This window comes from Peromyscus eremicus, chromosome 9, assembly GCF_949786415.1.
Source record: "Peromyscus eremicus chromosome 9, PerEre_H2_v1, whole genome shotgun sequence".
Lineage (NCBI taxonomy): Eukaryota > Metazoa > Chordata > Mammalia > Rodentia > Cricetidae > Peromyscus > Peromyscus eremicus.
In genome coordinates, this window is record NC_081425.1 from 82,758,698 (window position 1) to 82,777,474 (window position 18,777).

At 54.6% G+C, this 18,777-nt stretch overlaps 1 protein-coding gene across 4 annotated transcripts in view; it reads left to right on the forward strand.

The window, feature by feature from the left end:
- Zmiz1 (zinc finger MIZ-type containing 1) overlaps positions 1-18,777 on the forward strand; it is a 158,611-nt gene that overhangs the window by 23,427 nt on the left and 116,407 nt on the right. For all 4 annotated transcript variants that reach the window (XM_059273879.1, XM_059273881.1, XM_059273882.1 and 1 more), the window contains exon 2: positions 8,880-8,959. The gene's annotated coding sequence lies outside the window, so the exon portion shown is untranslated. The remainder of the gene's footprint in view (positions 1-8,879; positions 8,960-18,777) is intronic.

An 18,777-nucleotide genomic window follows, 5' to 3' on the forward strand; every position in this document is an offset into this window, starting at 1 on the left:
CTGTACCCTCAGCCTGAGTGGATGTATCCCCAACTCCTGAACCATTGAGAATGGGCTGGGGTCACCTACACTGCTAGAGTCAAAATGTACACGGGTGACCCCATGGGCCTTTCCCTGCATGCCACTCGGGTGATCTGACATGTCAGCACTAGGTAAGACTAATTCCCACAGGCCCTACTCAGCCATGTCCAAGGTCATATGCCCAGGGGAGAAACGCAGTGGTACTTTTGTCATGGCCTCATCCTGTACAATAAATGATCAAGAGTCCCAGAGGTCAGAGGTCATGGTGGCCAAGCCTGCCAGGCTTCCTAGTCCATCCTGCCTCCAGAAAGCAGCAGCCCTTATGAAGAGACCTCTGAGGCCCTCCGTCTCCCCTGGGCCCGGTGGGGTTGATGGGACAGGAAACCAGGGCAAGTGGGAGGATGGGTCTAGCCCAGAGATGAAGTACAATGAAGTCCGTCCTGTCCCCCAGGGCCATAGACACACGGGTCACCCCCACAGGAAGCCCTACCCAAGCACTACTTTGGCCCACCCAAGTTTCCCGACTGAAGTGGCTCCTATTCCCGTGGGAGCCACCATCAAGAATCTTACCCCCTTGAGAAAGGAAGGACTGCCCTGACCGTGACCTCTTGTGACTCCTCCCAGGCTGTCCCATAGGTAGAGGCTCTCAGCCTGCACCAACCCTCGCCCTCCATGTGAATGACTGGCCTCCTTCGTACAGTTTTTCAGGCCCATGGGAGAAACCTCAGGCCTGCAAGCCAGAGGCCCAGATTCTTTGTCCAGAATTTGCCACGGGTTTGTTTGGTGGTCCACTTGGGCAAGTCACACCACTCACAAGTGTCTCACACCTCCCTGAGGAGGAGGGGAGGCCCTTCTTCCGCAGCCCAGCAGGTGGAACATGTCTGAGCTCTGCCTTGCTCAGGCAGGTGTATCAGGTCGGTGGATCTGGAGGTGGAAGCCTGGAGCTCGGGGGTGTTGCTGTGAACAGGTCCTCTAACCCATTCTCTCTCCTGGCAGGTACCCCCACACCTGGGACACCCCCTCAAGCGGGGGTGGCCACCAGGCCACCACAGTTCAGTGTGTACGTGGATGACTGACTGGTCCCCAAGGGGACCAAGGAGAGGGTCAGGACTCCAAGGAAAAGTGGGTTCGGGTCATTGTGACTGGGAAGGGTAAAGGGAGGGGATGGATACCTTGAGCTCATGTGCCAGCTGATGAACAGTGGGGAAGCCCCTAACCCAGGAGCCCTCCGCCTCAGGATCCACTCTGCCCACTAGGACTCACAGGACCTTTGTCACGTGGCACTGTGGGGTGATCCCAGCAGGTCAGACCAAAGGGGACAGCGGTGCAGAGGGAGGGAGGTACAGTGCCCGTGAGGTGCTGAGACTGAGGAGTCATGGGTTCCTGGGGAGAGAAATTGGCAGTGAGAAGCCTAGATATGCATCCAGCATGGTGTCCCAAGTCACGAGGAGACAAATAACCTGAGTGGATGCCAGCACCAGGGACCCAGGCCAACCTCCCCGTCCTGTGGACTGGAGCGGCTGTCCCAGGCTGACACTATGCCCCTCACCTCTTCCTCTGGGCGTCTCCCTGTCCCACCTAGCCCTAGGTGGATCCCATTGCTCCTTCCGCCCTCTGTGGCTCTCTGCTCCTTGTGGGAGGGACTCTGGTACCGCCCAGAAGCTCTGGGAGTGGGTGGAGTCCTAGGCTGGATGGTTATGAGTCAGTATGTGTCACCAGACTGCATGCTGGGCTGTTTCCCCGGCTGCCTGCCTCTTCTCTGCCACCCACATATGTGGGCCGCTCCTCTGGAGGGGACAATGCTGTGTCCACAAGCTCGAAACAACCCAGGACAGAGAATCTGAGGGCTCAGCTCTAGGCCTCAGGGTCCTCGAACCTGGAATGGTGCCCTCCATCCCTGAGCCCCATTCCCAGCGCAATGGAGCAGTCATGGGCAAGCCAGACTTCTCAGCCCTGGCCTCTGAGGAAACTGCAGACAGTTTTGAATGGTAACGGCCTCAGACCGGTGAAATCAGGTCCTCAGGTGAATCAGGTCCTCGGGTGGAGCCCGCTGCTGCTGGCTGGGCTGCTCTGGTTTGGGTGGCCTCTGGTGGCTGCCTTCGCTACTCTCCCCAAGAGCCCCTGGGAAGAGAGTCCTGTTGACTGAGTTCACAGAGCCTAGAGCCGGTGCTGGGTCCAGCTCTCCCGCTTTCTGACCCTGAGCATGTGGCCTCCAGCACCTGAGCCTCATCTTCCTCCTTTATGCAGTGAGGGTGCCACCGACACTTTGGGGTGTGTAAATGTGTTCATAGTGAGCTCATGTGTGTAAACCGTGTCCTGAGACTAGGCCTGGGGCAGAGGCAGTAAGCACCATGTGTCACCACCTGCCTCTTTAAGCAGAGCCCATAACAACACTCTGGCCACCACTACTCCTTTGTGTCCAACTAAGTCCTTGCCTGGCTTTGTAGCAAACTGCTTGAGACTTGATAGTTTAGAAAGAATAGAAGTTTATTTGCCCCACAGTTCTGGAGTGTGGGGAGTGCAAAGGTATAGTGTTAGCATCTGCTGGCGGCTTCCCAACACAGCAGAGGGTGTTGCGTGGCAATACGAAGGAGCTCTTCTGTGAAGCCACTAATGCCGTGCTGAGGGCCCCACCCTTGTACCCTCACTCAATCCTATGAACCTTCTGACGGACCCACCTCCAAACCATTAATATATAGACTTTGGGGACACATTCAAACTGTAATATTGGGGTGCCTGCAAGGCTAGGGCTGGACTCTAAAGCCGCATGAAGAGACTGCTCACCTCAGGGGGTATCCTTGGGCCGTCCAGCTCCCTGGAATGTGTGTTCTGTCAGGCCTAAGGATGAGTGGGCTGGTAAGGACGTCGCTCCTCACCCCGACAATCCAATCAGATAGCTGGGATGTGAGCCTCTTCTTCTGAAAGAACAGGGGGAATCCCAGACCTGGCTGGCATGCTCCTAGGGAGCAGCAGCACCCCCAGGACAGAGAGTCACCGGGCTCTGGGTGTGCCCTGGCTCAGGGATGGGTGAACTGACATCACACCCATAATTGGTGCAGGAAGATGCAGAGGCTGAAACACACTGGCACCGTCCAGGCCTGGGCCCCAGGCACCCAGGAAGGCAAGCCTAGCTAGTTTCTGCTGTGCACAGTAAAGCAGGTCGGGGATGTCCTCCTCAGCCCACCACCTACCTGCTGCGTGCCATTCTCCTCCTAGAGTTCATCCAGCCATCCAGGCAGCTGCGTAGGCATCCCCCCTCCTCCCTAGCAGCTGGCCCAGGTCAGGAAAAGGTGAAAGGCAAAATCTGGACGCAAAGTACAGCCAACAGGGCCCTGGTAGGGAAGGTTGACTTGGTGAGGTGCCTGGGCACACACTGTGGGCTGAAGTGCAATGGCCTTTTCTTCTCTGGTCCTTCAGTTGCCTCTTACAGACTCACTGGCCGCCTGTGGAAGGAAGGCTGGACCACCCCCTAACACCTTGTCTCCCCTTGTCACACCACTGAGGCCACAGGAAAGACAGGATTCTATCTAGGCCTGGATGATGATAGACTCTTAGTGAGAACAGGGCTTTCTTTTGTCTGGATTTTATACATCTGGGCTCCGCTACTTCCCAGCCACATGTGGCCAGTGTCCCCAAGGGAGGCCTGCTAGGGAATGTGATTGCCTGGGGATGGGGGCGGAGGTCATAGGGAATACATTGTCCCCGGTGCCCAAACTTCTTGAACTTCCTGTACCAATTATGGGTATGAAGCCAACCCATCCAGGCCTTTAGCCACTGATGGCCCCAGATGGGGGAACTAAGGTCTGGAAGGATCGGCTGCTTATTTGTGGGTCAAGACTGTCTCCCCTGGCTCCTTAGTTGCCCCCCCACCCCCGGCCACATACACATACACCCTTACTGTTCCCATGCCCCAGGATGCCCCTGCCATCCATCCACCTGCCTTCCCACCTCAGCTCAAAATGGGAAGGCACTGTCAGGCAGGGAAGCTGCCAGGGGCCCGCCTCCCAGCCCCGCCTCCCACCTTGCCTTCCTGGGCTTCTGTTCTGAGGTAGCCAGGGTCATTTGTTAAAGGAAGGGAATAAGTTACCGAGGGGGAGAATGAGTGAACGGCAGTGCCTACAAGTCAGTTGACAGCTCCCATTTTAAAAACGAGAGCCGAGTCCCAGTGACCCTCCTCCATGACTGCGTCTTTGGGTTCCTGGCGGCAGTAGAGTGTGAACCCGAGCTTCATAGGATTCTCTCCTGTGGGTGGTTCCTGCCAATGTTCACTTCTCCGAAAACAACCCGGAACATCCTGTGTTGCTCAGAGGTGTCTACAAGGGCCCAGGAGGCAGGTAACGTCCTGGGTTTGCAGCTGTGCCCTGCCCAGCAGGTCAGCCCACTGTTTCTACACCTGCTTTGATGCGGGACACGGTGTGACAGCAGCAGCTGGTTGACTCTGTGCGCAGTTCTTAGACCAAAGACCTGCTAATGGTTATTCTCAGGCATCCCTGCCCATGAGTTCCCAACCTGAGCCGCCAGCCCACCTGCCTGTCACCTGAAGGCCAGTGAGGTGCAGCGGCAGCAGAAATTCTGAGTGCCCCAACCCCCAGGGTCCAGCTCCGCCCTGCCCGGAATGAGGACAACCAAGTCCTCCCTTGTGGCCTTCATGGCCCAAACTATAGATAACTTCTAAGCCAAGTTCTAATTATGCAAGAAGAAGCACCGAATGTTCTGGAAGCTCTGGAAAGATCTTGGGCAGGAAGGGACACCTCTGTGAAGGCAGCATTAACCATCAGGTGGTTCTTCAGGGAGTGGAGATGATCAGGTCCACAAGGCAATGGTAGAGATGCTGGAAGTGCAGTGTGAGGTGGGGCCTCAAAATCCTGCTCCTTTTGGCCAAAGGCTTCTACCTGCAGATGTATAGTTTCAGGTCTGCTTAATGGGACCTTCTCGTTACGGGAACCAGGACCATGCTAAGGGCTGAGAGGGAGCTGACAGAGTTGTTGAGAAAGGGCCAACAGGTGGGACAATCCTTGTGGTAGCAGACTGGGCCTCACTGTGTGTGTGTGTGTGTGTGTACTGGTGTCACTTTCTGGCTGGTGTCACTAACCATGAATAATAGGCACTGAGGCTGTCAACAGAGATCTCATCCCATACCCTTCTCTGGGCGAAGCTAGCCACTGGTAGGAAGTTTGTGGTAGGCCTGTGGGTGGTTCCCGCCAATGCGCACTTCTCCGAGAACATCCTGGAACATCTCTTGTGGGTGCATAGGGGGACGTTTTGAGACAGCTCCAGCTTTCCAGCCAGTAGACCTTGGCTCCCCCTAGCTCTGGAGCCTGAGTCGGGCTATCCCAGTCCAGCTCCCCAACCCACAGCTCAGCTCAGTGAGGGTGAGGTCAGGGAACATGTATTCCAAGAATGCAGGAGGCAGAGCTTCAGATAAGATTTGGATAACCATCTGGGGTAAATATTTGCCTTTTTTCTGGAGCCAGCCCGGGCCTCCAAAGAGAGACCAAGACCAGAGCCTGGGCTCAGGGTCATCTCAGGGGATGTGCGTCTATGTAAACCTCTCAGGAAATCCCTGTCCCCATGAAGAGTTTGGTTGGACCCAAGAGGGGACCCATTCCCCACCCCAGCCTCTGACATAACAGCTCTACAAAGTAGGAGTGGCACAACTGCTCTGTTCAGGTCAGGCACCAAGGGTTAGGGGGTAGGGTGGCAGGGTTCAGGTCTTTGTACCAGGTCAGTTGGGAATGGGCATGCCCACATGATGGAGGTCCCGCCCCCGCTTAGCCACTTGTGAATAGAGCAGTTCTGTACACTGCAAAGGTGCCTTGTCACCATTCTCTGGACTCTTCCTCCACGCCTTGTGACACTTCCTGTCTGGTTCAGCCCTCAGGATTGCAGGCTGGGCAGTAGACAGCCCGTACACTGTAAGGGCTCTCTAGCTACCCTGGGTCCGGGTATGCTCATGTTCAAGATCCTCACCAGCCTGGAGCCTCCCTGGCAGATGAGTTGTTGGAGGAAAGTTAGAAGGAGATAGAGGCTCAGAGAGGCTGAGTGACTTGCACCAGGTGACCCAGCAGTAGCAAAGCAGGGACTTAAGCCCAGCCCTACCCATCCCTGCCCCCTGACCTAACCACAGGATTCCAATCCAGATCATGGCCTCCATCAAAACAACCCCCACTTCTTCCTAGGGATCCTTGGAGGAGGTGGGGATGGTAACTTGGCAATGGTTGGGGGACTCTGTCTTGGCCCTGGGACAGTCGCAGCCCCCAAGTGATCTCTGCCTTATGCAAGACGGACCAGGGCCTGCTCACTCAGGAGCAGTAATGGAGTCTCCAGCAACCGCATTCCCCACTGGGGCTTTGGAATCATGCCTAAGATGGGCGTGGCCCTGTGTGGCCTTCTCTGTCACTGATGGAAGCTGCCTTGTGGTTGGAGTCTCGCCCCCCACCCTGCAAGGGTCCCCATCCACAGGAAACCAGGGTGAGCTCCTACTGCCCACAGTCCTCCAGGATACCAAAGGCCTTTGAGGAAGAAAACAGTGCCTCTCAGACCTGCTATTTACCCTGTGGTTTGCACTGTCTGGGAGCAGCCAAGGACAAGTCACCTCTTGCCTCTGTCCTTGGCCTTACTAGGTGTCCAAGCGCACACAGCCTGGGAGCCATAGCAGAGGACACTAGCAGGACTGGGTGAGTCGGACACCATGTCTCTTCTGTGTCCACCGCCTCACCCAGGCTCCTGGTACCCGAGCCTTCTGCAGGAGGGGCCTCGGATCCACTTGTTCTGAGCAGGGCTACTGAATGACTCCCAGGGCCAGGCTGTTATGTGTATTAGCTCTGTGGTAGCTGTGTGGCCTTAGGCTGTTAGAGAACTTCTCTGGGCCTTGCCTATAAATTAAAGAGCATGTTTCTGAGGCTAATTCCGGCCATCGTGACCCCATAGTATGGATTCAATGTCAGCCTCCTGTGCCTGCGTCTTCAGATATAAGGCAGACGCATACCCCTGACCTGGTCCAGAGCTCAAATGCCAGTGTCCTTCCCTTGGTACCCTTCCTGGCCTGCTTACCCCTTGGCATAAGTTTAACACTGAGGTAGTAGGGCTGCAGGAGATGGGGCCATGTGTCCATGCTGAACCAGATGCCCAAGTGGAAGCCACGCACCCTGAGTGGCAGACCTGGCAGGCGTTGATTCTTAAGGCCTGGGTGACACCCAGTGAGCAAGGCCTTTCCAGCTCTGACTTCTGTCTCCACTGCCAAAATAATCATTTTCTCTTTGTCAGCGGCTCTGCCGGCCAACTAGACTTCAGGAAACGCCTGGGCTGTGGATGGCAGGAGGCAGGAGGTTCATTCCCCTTTCCACACCAGCTCAGTTGCTGCTGTGTTCCTCAGTTTCCTCCTCTGTACAATGGAACGTTGCAGCGACAGCACCCAGGGACTGTTTTATATTCTCAAAGTAACCCATTGGCTGGCCTGGCGGCTCTAGGACAATCTGCTGTGTGGAACCCTGCACTGGCCCCTATGGTGTGATTAATGTCCCAACTAGCAGACAAGGGTCCACACCCTATATACACGGCCTTACATGGTCTGTGTCTCCAAGCGGGAGGCCTACGTCCCTACAATTGAAGCAAGGAGGGGAGATGTGTGCCAGGCACACATCTTTAGAGAGTGGGTGAACTGGGGGCTTGAACCAGGTTCTTCTGATTCGAGACTGTGCCCTAAACCGCAGGGCTCGGGAGTCCCTGGCAGGTGTGCCTGCTGAGCAGTGAGAGAGCCCGGGCCAGGCTGCGTGGCTGGCACCACCTGTCCCGCCGTCAGCCAGGCCTCTCTGCTCTGAGAGGCATGCCGCCCTGGGGCCAGCATTCTTAGGACTCAGAGGCAAGTGTGCTGGCCCAAGGAAGCACAGTGCTTGCTTCCAACCACAGAACTGCTTTCATAGAGCCTGAACTTGAAGTTGGGGTCTGCATCTCTCACCCTGTCAGAGAGCCTCCTGGGTACCGATGAGCTCCCTAGGCAGTGGGGGGCAGGGGTAACCAGAAGCCACCCAGTGAGGACAACTTTGCCCCATGCCCTGCCACCAGCAGGGGTAGCTGCTCTGCATTCTGCCCTCTCAGACCTTGGAGCGGCCCCCAACTAGTCTCCCTACCACCTCCTTCTCACCCAAGCTCCTCTGCCTCAGCAGCCACGGGAACTCTTCCCAAACTGGCATGCGGGTCATTTCCCCCTCTGCGACTGGTTCTGCCCGCTGCTGCTCTGCCTGGCACTCCCTGAGCCCACGCCTCCCATTCTCGTGTCCTCTAGACCACGCTTGGTCCCCTACCGTTTAGAACCTTCGCTCATACTGTTCCTTCCGCCCAGACGCTGTTCCCTGGCTCCTGGTCTGCCTTTCCACTCACCTTCCTGAAGAGGCCACTCCACCCTTTGAGTCTCTGTGGGGCAGCCCCTGCTCTTGTTCTGGATGGGAGATGCTACTTAGGTTTGCCGTGCTTCCTTCTGAGCTGTTGAAGCAGCAACCACTATCTAAGCTTGGATGTTCTGTTCATGACGTGTTCATGGGGTGAATGGTGTGAGCATCACCACTTCCTCTTGGATCCTCTAGGGAGAGAGAGAGAGAGAGAGAGAGAGAGAGAGAGAGAGAGAGAGAGAGAGAGAGAGAGAGAGAGAGAAATTCATTGTACAGGGAAACTGAAGTCTACAGAAATGCAGAAACGGGGTGTCTGGACCTGCCTACATCACCCCACGACACCCCTTGGTGCTCCCATCTGTCAGTTGGTTCTGCCTGTTAAGTTTTCCCTTTGGTAACAGTTGTGACGGTGTGATCAGCCTGGCAGGCCCTGCGGGAGCCGGACACACTAACCATCCCCTCTCATTGCAGGAGGATGGACCTTGAGTGAAGTGGAGGGGCTGTGAGCTGCCGACCAGTGCAGAGACACGAGCGACGCTTGGCTCACGGAGGTAGGTGCACATTTCTGCTGAGGTGCACATTTCAGAAGCAGACGAGCGCCAGGGCTGGGGGTCCTAGGTTAGTCTCAGCCACACTGGGGCTTCCCAGCCCTCACAGTGGGGTCCAGTGCCACCGCCTTGGCTGGATGTCATTGTGTCCTGACAAGTGCTCCCTATAGTTCATGCCCCATGGCCTCTGCCTTGATGTTTCTCAAGTAGCCGCTGAGACAGGGTGGAGAGTGCTGGGATGCAAGCCTGGCATTCCCAGCCTTGGCACGGTGATACTTATAAGCACACCGGTGACCCTGAGCCCCAATGGGACACAGGACCCCCTAGGAGGGTGGCCTGGATGGCAGAGAGGCATGCCCACTGCCATGAGTCACCAGTGTGCCACGGTGAGCACTGCTAACTTCAGAGCCTGACTCTGGCACTTGTCCACTGCAACCTTGAGCAATTGCGCTATACTTTGCTTTAACTGTCTGTCAAATGGGAATGGCATGATAAGGGATGTATGCAGCATATTGCCTATTTCCTCAGGGATGCTGGGACTCCCTCCCTGCTATCCCCTTCCTCTGAGGACCTGTCAATGCCAGGATGGGCACAGACAGACCACCTGGCCTGATGGAGAACTTAGGTCCCTCAGGGAGCTCCTAAGAGTGACAGGGACCAAACCTTAGGATTGAGCTGGCCTAGACACCAGGGTGTCTCATCCCAGGATGGCATTTCAGGGTTGATCACACTTGGCTCAACACCAAAGGGTACCTGTGTAATCTCTATTTACTCCTTGGCTCTCAACCCAGAGGGTTCAGAAACCATACACAGATGCTCATTGGCTCAGTGCCCTTTGTCTCGGGGCACCATGGCCCTGGGCCACTTTGGGAGAGGAGAGAGAGACTCCCTGCCCAACTGCCTGAAGCTTTTCAGTAGAGTATGATGTTCCAGGAGTCCCAGGGCAGGACCGGCAAGCAGCAGTTCAACTGGAGGCCTGGGCTGTGGCCCCATCTGCTGCAGGAACCCCAATTTTCTGCTTCTCAACTGTGTGACTGTAGGTGGGTCAAATCTCTATAGCAAGAGTGAGTGTTCTTATTCCAAAATGAACATAAGCATCACCATCATGGCAGACAGGCCTGCTAGGATGCTTAGGAGCCTCTGGTGGTGTTCTGTTTTGGCTCTTCTGGTACCTGGGTTGTACTCTTGGAACACACACTCCCCCCCCGTGAGATCCCTTAGAGGAGGTTTGTGTAATGCCTTGTTTCCCAGAGACTCTGTAGTTGAGAAACCCATTGAGCTGTAGGTGGTGGAGAGGGATTTGAACCGAGGTCTGTAGGAATTAAGCAACATGTAATGTCAGAGGACAGAGACCAGGAAGGGTCTACGTAGATGCAGGGAAAGCCACCTCCAGCTCTGCCTCTTCAGCCTCCCTGTGCTGCTCTCTGAAGCCAGGGGCTTTGCCCCCCGTCCCCGGCAGGCTGCACATACCTCTCTCTGGTAGAGCTAGCCACAGTGGGCCCCACTGTCATTTAGAAAGTGACTAAAGGGTCCCATCACCCTGCTGTCACTCCATCCTGTAAACTATACAGTCTGCGCCAACAATTTACACTGATGTCAGCTGGTCTAGTCACTCAGTAACATCTCCGGGGCAGCCACAGTGTGCTGGGCACTGGGTCACAGTCATGAACACACTTGTCTTATCAGCATCTCTCTGCAGTGGGGCCTATCAGCGGTCCAGTTCGGCTAGAGGAATCCCTGCTAACTGCTAGGTAACCCTTTTGACTCTCCTTCACGGTGGGTTCTCTTTCCGGATGTTTTTCAAGGTAATTCATTTCCTTTCCCGAAATTGCCAGTGGCAGAGCATTAGGCAGCTGGTAATTAATCATGGGAATGGCTTCAAGTTTGTTCTTTTAAAAAAAAAAAAGAAAGAAAGAAAGAAAAAGAAAGTGAGGAACAGAAAGCCTTGGTGGAAAAAGAAAAGAAACCCTTTCCAAGGTAGGGCTGATAATCAATACCTCTGTGTCCTAGAAACGGCGAATGGGGGTGGCAGCCAGGAGCTGTGGTCAGCACCTGCAGCAGGGAGGAGCCTCATTCTTGGCCATCACCCAGGTGACCCTGGGAAGTCACTGCCTCCCTCTGAACTCAGGTTCGCCACTGGAAAGTAGGTTAAGGTTAGATGCTGATAAGACAAGTGTGTTCATGACTGTGACCCAGTGCCCAGCACACTGTGGCTGCCCCGGAGATGTTACTGAGTGACTAGACCAGCTGACATCAGTGAAAATGGTTGGCGCAGACTGTATAGTTTACAGGATGGAGTGACAGCAGGGTGATGGGACCCTTTAGTCACTTTCCAAATGACAGAAGCACAGTTCGGCTCAGTGGACTTGGGGCAGGAGGGTCAGAGCCCCTTGGGCTCTTCATCAACCTTCTAGGAGTCTGAGCTATCAAGAGAGCGTGATTGCTGGAGTTGGGGTGTTGGGGGCATTCAGGGTGTGGGAACGTGATGCTCTCCACAGTGGACCCTGGAGAAGGGCCGCAGGAAGGTCACCCTGGGAGAACGCAACACCACAGTAACTGCAGCTTGGACTCGCCCCGTGGCCTGGGTACCAGAACTGAACGGAGTGGGAGGAAGGCCTAAGCCCCTGAGGCTGGGCTGGGGTGAACAGGCTATGCACTGGGTAGTCGTGGAATAGTGTCTGCATCTTAGAGGTAGGGTCTCAGACCTAGGCCCCACCTGCTGGTCAGATCTGGTGTGACTTGACACCATCTCTGTCCCCACCCCCAGCCCCACCCCTGACCCCCAGTGACTGCGTTGTCTCCGTCTTTCTCCATGGCTCTCCTTTGCCAAGCACACATGGCCTTCTCTTCCCTAGCGTGGCACTCTCCCCATGCTGCCCAGGCTGGCCAGCTGAGCCCAGTCCCTCCTCACCTCTACTCTCCTTTATCACCAGAGCTGCTCTTTGCCAGGCATCCATCAGTTCCTCTGCTCTGTCCTTCTCCTCCAGTCTCAGAGAGCTGACACCTCCTGGGGTCCTGAACTGCCAGTCTTGGCCTGGCTTATCTGGTTCTGTTTCTCCCTTGAAGCAGGTATTTGAAGAAGCTGGTATGCAAAACCAGGAAGGGTTGCTCCTGGCCAAGGGCCATAGTGCAAGGCCCAGCATGGGTCCACAGGGCAACGTCACCATTCACAAAGGCTAGGAAGCAGCATTGCCTATGTGGCTGGGGGTAGGACCGCACTATCCTCTCCCTGGAGTTTGGGACCTGCCATGCTGGCCACTTGGAATGGAGAAGAATCTTCTAGCCCAGATGAAGACAAGGGGCCCACACCTACTGGCAAAGTCTACTGGCAGGGTCTTCAGAAACCTGCCATTTCCCTGCAGCATTATTGAAATTTTTGCTATAATTAGAAGTGAGGTGTATAGGCACCGGCTGCCTGGTGGGAGTGTGTGTGTGCTCATGAATAAATAAATTGTCCTCTCCCAAGAGAAGGAGAGCTGGAGGGTGAACTCCCAGAGAACTGCAGGCCTAGGAGTGTCAGTGACCTGGTCACCTTCCGGAGAGTCTCTGGCTAGTATCTTCTTAGAAATGCCTACTGTGTGCCTGGCATAGTCAGCCTGTCATGGTAGCTGCTGCCATCTGGCCACTGTCTCTTTTCCCAGCCACATTACAGACCAGCCTCTACCAGTGCCCTAGGCTAGAGCACCACTACCTCTCACTGTACCTTCCCACACTGCACCACGGTTCATAGCCTGCGATGTCCCCTTCCAGATTGTGCATACTGACCTCTTAGGTGCCTGCTTCAATCCGTGCTTCCTGTATGAGGTGAGGTTAGACCTCTGTCTCTGAAGGACCCTGAGCACTTGCTCTGTCTTCCGAAATCCAGGTTCTTCCTCTCCTGTGCCCTCATCACAGGCTCGTGGGGCCTGCCACATTGTTTCCCATTGATCGTGTATCGGAATGATAATCTATGGGGTTCACAGGGCAGATGTTTTACATCTGTTTTTTCATATCGAGTCTTCTCAGTCTGGCGTGTACTTGCTAAGTACACACAGCTCTCACTGTTCAGCCACCACTGTGGCTCTTGATGCAGCAGCCAGTGCAGGCTTGGAGGGTCTGGCTTTCCTCAGTTAGGGCTGAGAACCAAGGCCTGCCTGGCAAAGCGTGAGCCTGTGGTCACGAAGGTGGATGAGGCCAGCAGGGTTAGGGCTGAAATGCTTGGGATAGAAACACACTGTGTCTAGAGGGGAGATGTGTGGATTCTGTCCCATCTCCCACAGTGAGCTCAGGTAAGTGGGGACTGTCCTCCTAGCCCCAAGCAACCATTACCGGCATGGACCCATGCCTCTGGTCTTGCCCCTCATCCCTTCCAGCTTCTAAATAGGGGGCTTAGAGAGTCGAGACTTGACCTCTCAGGAAAGGAGGACATCTGACCTCCATGCCTCTCAACTCAAACAAGCATTCTAAAATTGCAGAGATGTTCCGAGGGTGTGCCCTCCACTCAGGCGCCTGGGAGGGTGGAGGATGCTGGTGTCATGGAAGACTTCGTGAGCCAAAGCGGGAGAAGGGAACTCACTTCTTGGGGTCAGGGTCACCCCTGCTAGCCTGAGTGGGGGGCGCTTTCTAGAGGCGGGGTATTTCCCAGGTCAGGCTGGCAGCCGAGCCCTTTTCTTCATAGAGACCCTCAAGCCCCTCCCCCTGCACTGGGGCTGCCCACACCAGCTCTCCTCTGCTCGGGCAGTGTGGTGAGCCATGGAAGGTTCAGGTGCTGCCTCGCTCCTCTGGGCCTCCTCTGGGCCTGCCTCTTTTCACGGTTCAGTGTATGCTGAGCTGAACCCCCCCCCACCTTCGCCTCCCTGCCCACTGAGGTTCCCAGACCCTGCTTCTAAAGCCCTTGAACCCCAATCCCTTGGCTTTTCCTTGCTTTTGTTCCTTTAAGCCAGCTGTCTGTTTTCTCCTTTGCGGTACTAGGGATTTAGCCCAGGGCCTTGTACATGCTAGGTAAGCAGCCTACCATGGTCTACCAAGGAGCTACACTCCAAGCCCTTTATTTTATTTTTATTTTTATTTTTATTTTATTTTTGGATTTTTTGTTTGTTTGTTTGTTTTGGTTTGGTTTGGGTTTTTTCTTTTTTAATGTGTGTGTGTGTGTGTGTGTGTGTGTATGTGTGTCTGTGTGTGTGTGTATTTTCTTCCTGCTCTGCCAGGCAGGCCTCAAACTTTGCTGTCTAGTGCAGACAGGCTTGACTTTGTTATCTTCTAGCCTCGTGGGATTTAAAGGCAATTACCGCTCTGAGCCACATTCTCAACATGGTTTTTGGCACTCCCGTGCTGAGGGGTCTCAGGAGGCCATATGCCTCAGTTTCCCAGGGATGGCAACAAGGCTTCATCTGTTAAGCTCTTTCAGTGCTTGGAGGACTGGGTTAAGAAGGGTTCTGAGGCTGTGTGTAGGCTCTGTAGGAAACAGTATTGGTAGTCCAAGGCACACATCTGCCAGTCCAGCCCATGCTTCCTAGGGTTGGATCCCTCCATGGGTTCCTCAGTTCTGGTCTATGGCAGTCCAAAGAGAAGGAAGGGGCAGTTACCTCTACATGGTCCCAATGGCATCTATTCACTCTGGCTGCCCGGGTGATTGCCCCCAGAGTGCGCTGCTTCATAGAGAGCGGGGGCCTTGGGTCCTTCTGAAGCTCACCCCTTACACCTGTGTCTCCCATCCAGCATGTCTCATCCTCTGCAGTTTGTTTGGAAGGAGCATATCTCTCCTCCAGGATGTCAGGGACCCTCTGCCGTGTCCCCGAGGCATCTTTGGACACTCCGTTCAGAGCCTGGGGGACTGTTTCAGCTTGATAATCTTTGTGGGTCGCTCCCTCGGTGCCTTGCATCTAGCTACTCCGTAGGACAGTCTAGCTCAGAATGACCCTCCGAGAGGCCCTGTCCCCACCAGACTTCCCCTTGAAGAGCCTCCACCCTGCCTTTCTCTCCAGTGAGGGCCAGTATTCTGTACTCTGCAGTCACCACACTCCTGTGTCCAAAAGCTTTGGGGTGGCAAGGAGTGACCCTGAAAGACTCTGGTGAGCCAGAACCTGAAGACACGGTAGGTTATGTTCTCTTTGTGGATAATCCTTGCATCCTTTGGCTGTGCGGCTTGTCCTACCCGGCCTCAGAGAGGGCTAATACAGATCACCTCAGACTTCCAATGGCTGCTTGGTCACTGGAAAACTCAATGCCAGTTTTACCCCTGGGTTTGGGGGTGACAGAGGACATAATGTGACAGCTGGTTAAAATGTGTTAGAGGGGCAAAGCTGCCAGGTTCAAGTCCCTGCTTTGCCACGTAGAAGCCAGGTCAGTGTGAACCAGGTGGTCTGTCTTTGGCTCCCTGCTCATTCCATCCCTGCGCATAGCAACAGCTGGGAAGCACCCATCCATCCCCTCTGTGAACCAGAGACCCTGGACTCCTGTCCCAACAGAGATACCCCTCCACCAGACAGGAACATTCAGTGAGGTTTCCTCATCTTGAAGACATTGCCCTCCACACACACTGCCCACCCTCACCACCACTGTACATGTGCACGCACGCGCGCACGGACACACACACGCGCACGGACACACACACACACACACACACACACCCCACTCCTTTTGTGAGCAGGACATTTTAGGGGCCCCCACAGACTTTGGATTAAATGCAAACTCTTGGGCTGCCTCTCGGAGTTAGATTCTGTGGGCTGCTGTTGAGCTCAGGCCTCTGAAGTGTGTGTGTGTGTGTGTGTGTGTGTGTGTGTGTGTGTGTGTGTGTGTGTGGTGTGTATTTAGAGAGTGTCTCTTCCTGGAAACAAGCCCCTCAGAGCAGAAGTAAGTGATCTCCAGCCTTGAATTCTGGAATTCTGGGCAGTGTGATAATTCAGGTGCTTAGATGGTAACACAGGGCCTGAGGGAGAGACACTGTCTGACACCAGACTCTCTGGCGTTCCCAGCTTTCCCGGCTCTGCCCCCAGAATGAGCTGACTAGTGCTCAGGCTTCCCTCAGCAGAGGCCTCTAGGCTGTGAAGACAAAGGAAGTCGGAGTACTGGCACCTGTGAAAACAGAGAAAAGACCACAGGGCCAGAGGACAGCCTCCTGGCTCCGCTACCAAGACAGTCACTGCATAGGAGGAGGGGAATAAGGATGAATTTCAAGACTCTACCCTGATGGCTAAATAGTGAGAGCAAGTTACTTGTCCAAGACCACTGGACCCAAATTTTGTTTATTTTTATTTTTTATTTTTGTTTTGTTTTTTTTGAGACAGGGTTTGTCTTTGTAGCCCTGGCCATCCTGGAACTCACTATGTAGACCAGGCTGGCCTTGAACTCACAGAGATCCTCCTGTCTTGCCTCCCAAGTGCTGGGATTAAAGGCGTGAGCTGCCAGCATCTGGCCACTGAACCCAAATTTAAGGCCCAATCTTCGCTGTTAATCATGGCATCACAGTGTGGTGTATATGCGACTGCTTAAAACTATGTGGTGTGTGCTGGGGAGCCTCACTGGTAGTTGTATTAATTAATACTTGCTTCAATTACTTTGCATGCACCGTCTAATTTAAACTTCATGGACGTTTGTTTTAAGCCCGGAATGAAGGTGCGCACCTGCAATTCAAGCATCCATGACACCAAACCAGGATCACCTCAAGTTTGAGGCCAGCTTGGGTTATGTAGCCAACGCTGCTCTAGGAAACTAAACAAAGCACCACAACCACAAATGGTTTGTAAAGTAAGGAACTGATAGGCTAAGTACTCCACCCATGGCCACACACCCACTGGCAGGTGGGGCCAGAATGTGAGCTGGCCCCACCTGACTTTCAAGTCTGAGCCCTCAGCCTTGAGTGTAGGCATAGGGAACCACTCCAAGCTTTGCAGGGACAGAGATCCCTGCCAGCCTCCAAGATGGCAGGGGACTGCTTGGAGGTCCACGGCAGTGTTGTCTGTAGAGGACCCGGGCTCTTCCTCATTCTCAGAGGGAAAATGGCACCCCCTCATCCAGTGGGTCCAGACGCAGCCAGGAATGCCCAAATGGCCAGCATACCCCATGCTACCAGCTGTGGCACAGGCCACCCAGTTGGGAGCTTTTTTGGCGTCTTCTAGGATAGTTAATGAACCCAGTTTACTATAGCTGCTGAAACAAAGTGAGTCCGTTATAGGGCTTCCTGGGACCCACAGGCTGGCTGTCCCTCCTATGACAGGGACAGAGATAGGCCACCTGAACTGGGTAGAACATGAGCCATCAGGAGGAAAGCCAAAGCTAGTCCCATAGCTGAGCACTGGGATGTAACTCCATAGGGGCTCATAGGAGGCATGTCATGGGACAAGGCCCTCTAGGCACATCTTTGTTTAATAGGCAGTGGGGAGCCAGTGAAAATGCGGTTAGTAGAACATGAGGCCACTTCTCTCTGGGTTTCCATGGGAGGATGTTCGTGTTGGAGATCCCTTCTGTAGCCGAGTTGCCCTTTTGCAAGCCTGGCCTTTAAAATGCAAGTCCGGTGAGAGAGGGAATTAGCGTGTTCAAATTGTTCATCAGAAATGGGACGCCAGGATGGTGCAGAGCCCCTTGAGCAAGCCAAGTGGAGAATTCTGGAGATGTTAAGGACCAAGGGCTCTGAGGAGGCAACCATCCATGTCTTCAGCATCCTATACCTCCTGCATGGGAGGAAATGAAGGCCTGGGGCCGGCAAGGGCTTGTCTGAAGAAACCCAGGGTCCTTGCAGTAAATGCATAGCTCTGACCTGTACCTGCCATAGCTCCAATCTGCACCCGCCCTCCTGAGGGAGGCCTCTTCCGGCATGGCTCTGATCTCAAGCCAAAGGGAGAAGACGATGTGTGAGACCAGGAGTGGTTCACCAGGATCAGAACAAGAGCATCCTCGGGGAGACAGTGGGACCCTTCTCTTGTTCCTAGACATGGAGGCTGCCATGTTCTGCCTGTTGCAAGTATGCATTGGTCAGCTGGCAGAACTGTCATCAATCTGGGTTGCAGTCCGTGGAGTGGTCTTGAGCGCTTAGCTGCTAGCAGCGTACAGTGTGTTGGGTACCCATGACTGGAGCTGCTGAGTCCATGTGCAGCCCAGCCTGCGCACACCGCCTAGCAGGACCTGTGAAATGAAAACATGCTGTTTCCTGCTGAAGGCCAACACAGGGCTGGGCTCCATGTGGCCTTGGCAAGCTGGCCCCGATCTCAGGAAGCCCTGCCCCCCCCCCCCAGCAGTGCCACAAAAACAGTGGAAAAGTGAGCCTGCTCCAAGGCTGTTTCCATCGTAAACAGTGGCTCTTCAGCTGTCCCCAGCCTCCTGAGTCAGGGCCAGACTCCTCCACCCTGCCTGGGAAGGACCTCAGCCGCCCTCTATCCCAACAGAGGCGCACTCATGGAAGAAGCTCTCTGTGCCTTACTTACAGTTTAGATCCAACATGCCAAGACCCCTTAGTCTTCACACGCAGTCTGTGAAGTGAGAAGGTGGAGGTCAGGGAGCACAGCTGTGCACAGAGAAGTACAGAGCATTTGACCAATGTCACACAGCGAAGACAAGACTGACCCAGTCTTTGGTCCTCCCAGAAGCACCTGTCCGAGCCTGCGGGTCTCAGAGAAAGAGTCTGTGTGCTATTCACTCACGGCCAGATGCAACTTGAGTTTCATTGACTTTATCTCAAATGCAGGAAGTGAGCGGCATTTAGTGGGAGCAACGTCTTCATTTTTAATTTGAATTTTTTTGGGGGGTGGGGGGACCACTTACTATTTCTAGAAATCAGGAGTCTTCACAGCGTGATGGAGGGGCTGAGGGCAGGTCAGGGCACTCCCCCTTATCTGACAGTGAATTTA